Genomic DNA, 9480 nt, shown 5'->3' with positions numbered 1-9480 from the left:
CATGTGAAAGCTGTCCCAGGGATTCCCAGCATGTCCAGAGACGCCACCCCAAGATGTATGTCACTTTGGCATGTAGATTAGTTTGAGCTGAGGTCACTGGCGTGTGAGAAATTTTACCACTCTCTTAATTACCCAGAATAAAAGTCAGAGGAATTACCCAGAATAGGGAAATGAGAATTGTTACCAGAAATAACTTTTTATATTGGAGAAACTTATCTGTGTGAGAGGCAGACATGTAATTACAGAGCATCTGGTCTTTGGCACTTGACTCACCCTTTGCTTGTCATGTGAGTCCCTCATCTCTCCTTGATGCCCCATCCCATTCCTTAGCTCAGGAGATACCAGATATCTCCTGAGAATAGATGTATCTTCTCCTCGTTTTGCCCCCATGGTTTTAATATCCACATCCATGTGGATTGTTCACATGTATATAATTAAATTTGTTCTTTTCTTCGACTAATCTATCTGAGGTTAATGTGAGTGCTCGACCAGCCTGAGAAGACCCCTGAGGTGCGGGGAAAATTTCCTCGCCACCCCTACAGAGCCTGGACTATGGTTTTTCCCATTTTCCCAACTCATGTTTCCTTCAGAGCCAGGACTGACCTACTAGTTTTAATGCCCATCAAAAGCCCAGCAGCTCCACATGCAGGTAATAATTGAAGGGTGGACAGTTATCTTTTCTTTCAAATAAATAAAATCCGCTCCAGGTCACAGCTGTGCCTCTGGCCAACTGGAGAAGCAACCTTACTATGAATGAAATCACCTTGGTGTTATTCTTTTTGTTACCCTTCTGAGAAAAAAACATTTTCTACATGCTACATGTTTATTAGAGAGAGTAGGGCTATCATCTTGAGGGCCTGGGGAAGGCATTATAATCCAGAAACTCAAGTAGCCCAAGAATTTGGGCTCTGTTGGAAAAAAAGAGATTCAGAGCCAGCAAGTGTTAGGCAGAAAAGGCAGGGCCCAGTGCCCACCTCACACCTGCCCCCCCTGAGCCGAGGAGGTCCCTGTGTGGCTTCAGAGACCCACTTTGAGGCGGAAGTCCCTGTTTGGCTTCAAAGACCCCATTCGAGACGGGATTCCCACAGTGTGGCAACGCCCATGCCCACTCACCCTATCTGTAGCTTCAGATTTTAGGCCTGACTTGGGTTCTGTCTGCACTGACTGTGGCTAAGGTCAGGCATGTGCTGCTTGGGTGAGCTCAGAGAGAAGGTTCTGCCCTTTCTTGGTACAATAATCCTTGACCTTGGCCTGGAAAGCCCTCACTCCACACTGTAGGGGCAGAGGGGGACACTTCCCCAGCCCTAAGGTTCTTCTTGGGAGGTTGGAGTAACCTACACAGCACTTGATAGACCAGCAGGAGAAAAAGACCAATTTAATTGGTATGAGGAATCTTCATAGAAACAAGGATTCTGATTCTGGTGCGGGAAACAGGTTATATAACCTGAGCTAGGGGATGGGATAGGGCCTGGGGCTTCAAGGAGAAGGGGGTGGTGGGGGGACTCACACAATAAGCAGAGGGGGACTCATGACAAAGATCAGAGGCTTTGTAACTAGACGATTCCCTGCCATGGAGAGAGGTTTCCCCGATAGTAGATTTTCACTGGAGACAAACTTAATTCTCAGTAATACTCCCAATCTTCATTCCTAAGGCCTCCATTGACCTCAGCTGCATATGGCAGTGTGATAGCCATAGAAAGGAGAGGTTCCAGGTTCCCTGCCCAACCCAAGGAAGGGTGGAGCTGAGCAGCAAGGAGAAGCTAGAAAGTACTGAGAGAAAAGAAAGAGATCAAGACTTGGAGGAGGCACTCGTGAAGAAGAAATTGCACTTATTTGAAGCTGTACCAGGGACTCAGGGGCGTGGCGGGGAGGGAGCGGGGAATAGAAGGAGACTCTTAAAACGGACCTGAGTGAGAGATCCATGGGGAAGCTGACAATGGCGGCCTTTATCTTGACTTGGATTTTGATTTTTGCTCTTTTCCTCCCAGACTTCCCTGCCCCCTTCTGCTCCTTTCCTATGGGTCCCCCCACAACGGAGTGTGCCTTAGACTTGTGGCAGTCTCTGGGGCCTCAGTGGCCCTGCTTTGGGCAGACCCTATTTGGCTGGGCATTTACCCAATGCGGCCTGGGTAACTTTGGGTGTTTAGTTGGAAACTATTTTAACTATATTCTTTCTCTTTCTCTTTTGTACGCAAACTGTATTAAAGTTCCTTTCTTTTGAAAGTCTTACGCACTAGATGTTTGTCTTTATGCAGTGGACAGCAGAACCCACTTAAAGCAAGCAGGTTTGGGAGTCCCGGGTGCTCCTCATCCTGCCGGCTAACATAACGACACATCTTGGGGAGGCCTTTCTGAACTTCCTGGGGAGGTCTTTTCTGACCCCTATAGCACCCCCCTCCCCACCAAGGGTCATGTGAGGGATGTAGCCATGGTAGGGCACACTCTTGGGTTTTCCCCACTCCTCAAACATCTTAGTGACTGGACATCCAGGAAAGCTTGTTCGGAAGGCTGGGAAGAAGGGAGAAAATTTCTTGTTTGAAAAATTTCAAAGCACAGAATCAGAGATGCCCAGTGGACCTGCTTTCTGCCAGTCCTGTTTGGCTAGGTATTTACTTGCAAGGGAATGGGTAGCTTGGGTGTTCAGTTGAAAACTATTTGAACTATATTCTTTTTCCTTCTCGATTGCATACTAATTAAAGTTTTTTTCTATTGAAAGTCTTACACACTGGCACCTTGGCACTCACCTATGATATTCCAAAGAGGTGGTGGGGAGCCCTCTTTGATCTGTTTTATGCCTGGTGTCATCGTGCACTAATCTCACTCAAAGAAAGAATTCTTTATTTCTTAAAAAAAAAAAGGTCTGCAAAACACTAACTCTGGTGCAGTTTCTTCCCTGATACAAGAACTTTTTTTACGGTGGTATCACGTATCTGTTCAGACTTATATGCTCCTGGAACCAGGAGGTTCCCTAGTGCCCCCAACACGCATTCCCGCTGTCAGGCATCTCTAAGCCTGAAAAGAATCCCCCAAATGTCTCTGTGGTTTTCTGTATTATGATGGTGTGGAGCCCACACTTCGTACCCCCCCACCCAACCCCACTCTCCATATTACCTGTCCTCAGGTCCTTGGTCTGCGTTCCTTTGATATTTAAAAGGCCATTACCTGCCCTAAAGGGATTCTTTTGTCAGAAGTAAAAATGTTATATGGCTATCGCCTCAATTTGCTGTGCTACAGATTCAAAAACAGCAGTTGTTTTTCTCTTTAATGGTTTTCTTTTCCTCCCAGTTGTGAGTTGGCTCCTTTTTTAAGGTGTGAAGATTCAAAGTCAGGTTGAGATTTCCTCCCCAGGCAGCTAGCAGCTGTCTACTTCTTCCCCTCCAGTCAGGGAGGGTGTGGCTGCCAGTGTAACAGACTAACAAACAGGGTGATTTCAGATGTGCAGAATGACAAAGCAAAGACTTTCAAAACTACAAGTAAAACAATTTGATGAGTTGACAATGGAAGTGTGCAAATCCATAATTCTCACCCTTGACCTGAGGACTTGTTAAAACTCAGAATCAGGCCCAGAGTTTTTGCTGGAAGTGGTGGTGGTGGTGGGAAATTTGTATTTCCAACTCATTCCTAGGTGATGCAATGCCATGGTGTCTGAACTATATTTAGAGAGACACCCCCAAATAAAGCAAGTTGTCAAAGAGCCAAATGTTTCTAAGTGCCTGGTCAGAAAGTGAGGGGTGGCCCTGCACCTGACCAGGTACCTGTGCTCCAATGTTCTCCCTCCTCGGTGCCTCCTCTGCCCACGTGGAGTCTCACAGGGCTGGAAGTGAGTGCCTGACACATTGGCTTGGCTTTGCTGACCATTTCGCCTCAGAGACCAAAGGAAACTGCTCGTCTGGCCCCATTTTGGCCATTAAGAAAGAAGTGACAAGAAACCCACCATTTCATCTTGTTGGTGATAACAATCCGAGGATGGCCCCGGACCGCAGTCATGCTTGACCGCGTGCCGCAGGCCAGCAGGATGTCCTGGGGACCTCGACCTCGACCAGGCTCATTTCAAAATTCTGAGAAGTGTGGTTCCCGGGAGAGGTGGCTCCTAAGAGTTGAGAAATACTTTCAAATACTGAGAAGGAGGACCAACTCTGCTGCGCAGAAGGGGTCAGGGTGTCAGCTACTCTCTGGGCAAAGAGGTGTCAGAGTTTAGGGCTTTTTGTTGGTTTTTCAAAAATTTAACACCACCTGAACATCAAAGAGTAACAGCAGACTGTGAAACTCTCTGTGAGGGGATTTCCGGGTGGGGGGCGCTCCCAGTCGTATAGAAAGGAGCCTTCTGTGGCTGGTGTCTGGCAGCTTCACCCCATCTGGGGGCTCCTCCTCCTTTACCAGCTTCTCAAAGGTTCACCCCTTTGGTTGTTTCGAAAGTCACTTGCGGGAGAACTTGAAATGCCACGCTTTCCTCAGCTAGCAGCAGCAGCTCTCAGAGCTTAGATGTGTTGTCGTGTTGTTGGAGTCAGCGGGTTTGGAGTGCGGGGCCCTTAGGCTCACTCCGGGAAAGGCGTCACCAGAGCTTCCCTTTCAGTGGCACGCAGCGAGTTTCCCAAGGGTGTTTCTCCACGAGGCAGAGACGTTAGTTATATTTAAAGAGCAGGTTTATTAGGGAAAGGGACAGAGGAATAAAAGACCCTCGCATAGGTACCAGAGGGCAGGAAGAGCTGCCCCGAAAGGGACAGGTTTGCTGAGAGAGGCCTGCATGGTTGCAGGTGGGCGGCCTTGGGGAGCGCGGCCTCCGCTGAGGGAGGTCAGTGAGGAGAAGTCCCGGCAGGTGCAGGTCATGGGCAGACAGGAGGCTGCTGCCCTGCAGAGGGAGAGAGCTGGTGACAAGAAGCACCTGCATAGGCACAGGTGGGCAGAGGGACGGCTGCCCCGTTGTGGGGGCTGCGTTAGGTTTTGTCATTTTCAGGGAGGGGCTCATCTTTGTGGGTGGATGGTTTGTGCTCCTGACCCTCCCTACAGCAGTCGGAGAGTTTCTGCGTGTTGCGCCTCCTGATCTGGGCATCGATGCCCAAGGGTCTTGGTTTCTATAACTGGGTTAATGGCTTACACGAATCCCCTCTACCCACCTCCGTAAGTGAGTTGGGTTCTTGACCTTGTATCTCCTTTCCAGTTGTTTTTTTTAATTCTTATCCTCCGTCAGATGCACTTTAATCAGAATGTGCAAGTTTCCTGTTTTCACCTGTGGGAGAAACGGCTAGTGTACAGGGAGGGCTGACCAGCCCTGGGTTTTGGCGGACAGGCTCCATTGCGTTCCTTCACGTTGTATTTTGGCTATGCCTGCTTCATGTCTGCTGTTACCTAGCAAGGAAAGAATTTCCCGTTTTTCCCCCTCCAAGTCTAAATATTCCCCACGAGTTAGACAGTCTGCTTCTCAATTGAATAATAGGCCAAAGAGCTTGTTAGTAAAAATTAAAGTGGAGCTTTCTGCAATGGTGTCCCCCTCCTGGTTCCCTCCTTTTTCTCCCGCTAAGCCCCTCAGTAAAATGGTTTGACCCTAAAAAAAAAAAAGAAATGAAAAGAAAAGTCCATCTGAAATAAATGGTGGATAAGAATCCATATAATTCATCTTAATCATATTTTTGTACTTGAAAAGCAGATTGCCTTCCTGAACTTGCTTTGAAGGAGTTGCTACTGTCTCCAAAATGTCTCCACCATCTGCTCCAGTGACAGTTGCCTTCCCTGAGGGCTCAGTATTCCTTGCCAGATGAGTCATCCTTTCCGAACTGATGTCCCTCTCTCCACCCTCCCTCCCTGCTGTTCTTGCTAATAATCCATTCCCCACCCACCCCTGCACATTTCCCCAAACACAGGCCAAGTCACTTTACTCCTCTCCTCCCATGCACAAGTCAAGTCCGCACCTACCCTCAGTGGGCACCACCGAGAACCCCACCTGCCTTTCCAGTGTCCCCCCAACCATCTCACAACCCAGCCTGTGATGGATGCCCCTGTCTTGCCTCAGAGCCACAGCTTGTGAGCCGCCAGTGGCTCAATCATTCACTCAATACCCCTACCCCCTATTTTTTTTTTAATATTAAATTTTATTTTTATATTCCCCCATGCAATTGCAAACGCCCCATTCTGACCCCAATCCTTCCCCCCCCGCCCCCCACCCCCCAAAAAGTGTCTCTGGTTCATAGTTCTTTGTTGATTTTGATTTTCACTTTCTTATATTCATTTTCCTGGTCCCTTATTTAAGTTTTCTAGATTCCTGCTATGAGTGAGACCATCCGGTATTTTTCTTTTTCTTTTTGGCTTATTTCGCTGAGCATGATCCCTTCCAGTGCCATCCATGTTGCTGCAAATTGCATGTGTTTATCTTTTTTGAATGCTGAGTAATATTCCATGGTATATATGTACCACATCTTCTTGATCCAGTCATCTATTTTTGGGCATTTGGGTTGTTTCCAAAGCTTAGCTATTGTAAACAGTGCTGCTATAAACATAGGGGTGCAGGTGCTCTTTGGAATTGATGTTTCTGTGTCCTTTGGGTAAATACCTAGGAGTGGAATTGCTGGATCATATGGAAGCTCTATGTTTAGTAGGTCCAGAAATCTCCACACAGCTCTCCATAGTGGTTGGACCAGTTTGCACTCCCACCAACAGTGCACAAGAGTTCCTTTTTCTCCACATCCTCGCCAACATTTGTTGTTGCTAGTTTTTTTAATATGTGCCATTCTCACTGGTGTGAGATGGTATCTCATGCCTACCCCCTATTTTAAAGAAAGATTTATTTATTTATACATGCAAGAACTGGGGTACAGGCCAGAGGTGCGGGGGGTGAAAGGATTCACCAGAGACAGAGTGGGGAACAGAACAGGCAGATCTACTGAAGTACACTGCTGAGGGGAGCAGCAGGCGAGAAAGGAGAGGTCTGCTGCGCCATGTAGGTTGCTCCCTGGCAGGGATCAAACTCGCACTGCAGAGGCTGCAGATAGCATCACAGTGCTGTGCTTAACCCCTTGCGCCACCAGGGAGGCCCCCCTGTTTTTGACCGGGGCAAGTTTAAATAATGTCATGTAGTAGTAACAGCTGACATTTACTAAGAACGTTCTGTGTGCCAGGCACTGTGCTAAGTCACTCAGATAGAACTCATTACATGCACACTATGACCCCACCACGTAAATATAGTAACTCATCACCCCTGGGTGACAGCAATGAGACAGAGGGGAAATGAAGCAGCTTGTACAGGAGATAGAAGAGCTGGCAATTAAGTGCTGTGAGCGCGGTGTGAATGTGTAATGGGAAACTAGAGGAAGTTTGAACCACTCATTCCTCACTTGCTCACTCATTCAGGTGGGGAGGAGTAAGTATTATATTCCAGGCATTGTTCTAGGTACTTGGGAAACATGAGAGAAGGACTCAAAGCACCTGCTCTGCAGGGACATGGGCACGTGAGTAGACGCGAGAAGTGTTGGGCAGGTGGAGCAGGGAGGGCGACGCCTAAAGAAAATTAATGGTCAACATAGCCAGGATGCCGGGAAATACTTGCCACAGCTGATGAAGCCAAGGGTGGTTGCCAAGGAGCACCCAAAGTGGAGAAAGTCTGTCCCCATCCCCCAAAGTGCAAGCCAGTCAATAAAACCTGAGGAGAGCAATAATTGACAAGGGGGAGGCAGACCACTCCCCCAACCTGCTACCTGGGCTGATTAAACTACACCCCAGGGAGCAAAGTAGGAGGGGGAGTGACTGAGAAACCCCTACTTGGGCCTATAAACCAGCATCTCAGGAATGCCTGCAGATACATACCCCAGGAAGGGACATGGTGAGCAGCCTCCTGTGCCCCATTTCAGCCAGGGGTTGCCCGCCTTTGCTCACAGTATTCTTCCCTTGACTCTGCCCCTGGGCCGCTTCCAAGTGTAGTGTCTCTACATAAACTGCTTCGCCTAGATGTGGCTTTGAATTCTTTTGTGGCCATAGCCATGAACTGAGTAACCCCAAAACCCAGAAATAGAAGTAAATTATGCGGCTTGTTCAAAGGGAACAGGAGGGGAGCAGGGCTTGGAGCCAGGGGAGTGCGCGTGTGGGCGGCAGTTGGCAATATTCAAGGTGGTGGTCAGGGAGGCTGCACTGAGCTGGGGCCTCTCAGCAAGGCCTGGAGAAGGCAGTCACCCTATGGCTACCCAGGGGAAGTGCATCCTTGGGAGTTGGACACACGAGTGCAAAGTCCCAAGGCAGGAATGTGCCATGCTGAGTGCCTGGAATATTTAAGGAATTATAAGGGTGTCCGGTGTCCAGTGTGAAGGGAGCAGCATGAAAACGGGAAATAGCAGAGCGAGGTCAGAGATAGCATGGGGGCAGGGGCGGGGAGGGGGCGGGCAGGGGCGGGGAGGGTTTGGGACTGGGTCCCACTGGACCTTGTGGCTGTTGCAAGGCCTGCCTTTCACCCTGAATGAAGAGCAATGTGGTAGGGACGGGGTGTGTTGGGGGCTTCTGCTCTCTGGCCACTGTAGAAAAGAGATGATAGAGAAGGGGAAGAGAAGTCAAAGCTGGAAGCAAGCAGTGGGGTGGGTGCATTAGTCCACCCTAGAGATGACCAAGTGGCAGCAGGGCAGGAGGGTGAGGAGAGGTTGGGTGAAGATAGCGTGAGAAAGAGGAGTGAAGACTCTGAGGGCTTTGTCTTAGAAAGTGGGGCGGTTTCACCAAACTCACTTACTCTAGGCCCATGCGCTTGGACCCACCTCACTGACCTCCCACTCTACTCTGCCTCCTTACAAGCCTGTTCCTCTGATTTGACTCTTAGTTCTTCAAGGGCAGTGCACCAGTCTTGGCCATTTTGTTTGTTTGTTTCTTTTTTTTTTTAAGATTTATTTATATATGCATACAAGAGCTGGGGTACAGGCCAGAGGCTCAGGGGGTGTGAGGATTCACCAGAGACAGAGTGGGGAGCAGAACAGGCAGATCTGCTGAAATACACTGCTGAGGGGAGCAGCTGGCGAGACAGGAGAGGTCTGCTGCGCCATGTGGGTATCTCCCTGGCCAGGGATCGAACTCGTGCTGCAGAGGCTGTGGACAGCTTTATAGGTTGTATCTTAACCCTTGTGCCACCAGGGAGGCCCTCATTTTGTTTCTTTCTTAGTTATTTCTGCTTCCTACTGTTGCATGATCTCAACTGAATTGTTGCTCTTTGCCATGAAAATCAAAGACATGGACAGCAAGGAGTGAGTTTTAGAAAGTTTATTCAGGCAATAGGAAAGCACAAAAGCTCCCTTTGGTGACAGGGAGGGGGAACCCAGACCAGGTTACTCCTGAGAGCAACCTAAATATAGGTTGCTAGGGTCTTTTATACTAAATATAGCTGCTAAGGGGCCTCTATCTGTTGAATACACACACACACACACACACACACAGGTAGCTTGCTAAAGATTAGCACACATGTAACTACGCACCTAGGAATGCTGGGTCATCCTCCCCTTCTTATGGAACATTTTATGT

Source organism: Talpa occidentalis, unplaced genomic scaffold (genome assembly GCF_014898055.3).
Source record: "Talpa occidentalis isolate TD23 unplaced genomic scaffold, MPIMG_talOcc4v2.1 talOcc4.11, whole genome shotgun sequence".
In the NCBI taxonomy this organism is placed as follows: Eukaryota; Metazoa; Chordata; class Mammalia; order Eulipotyphla; family Talpidae; genus Talpa; species Talpa occidentalis.
Note: the sequence above shows the minus strand (reverse complement) of the source record.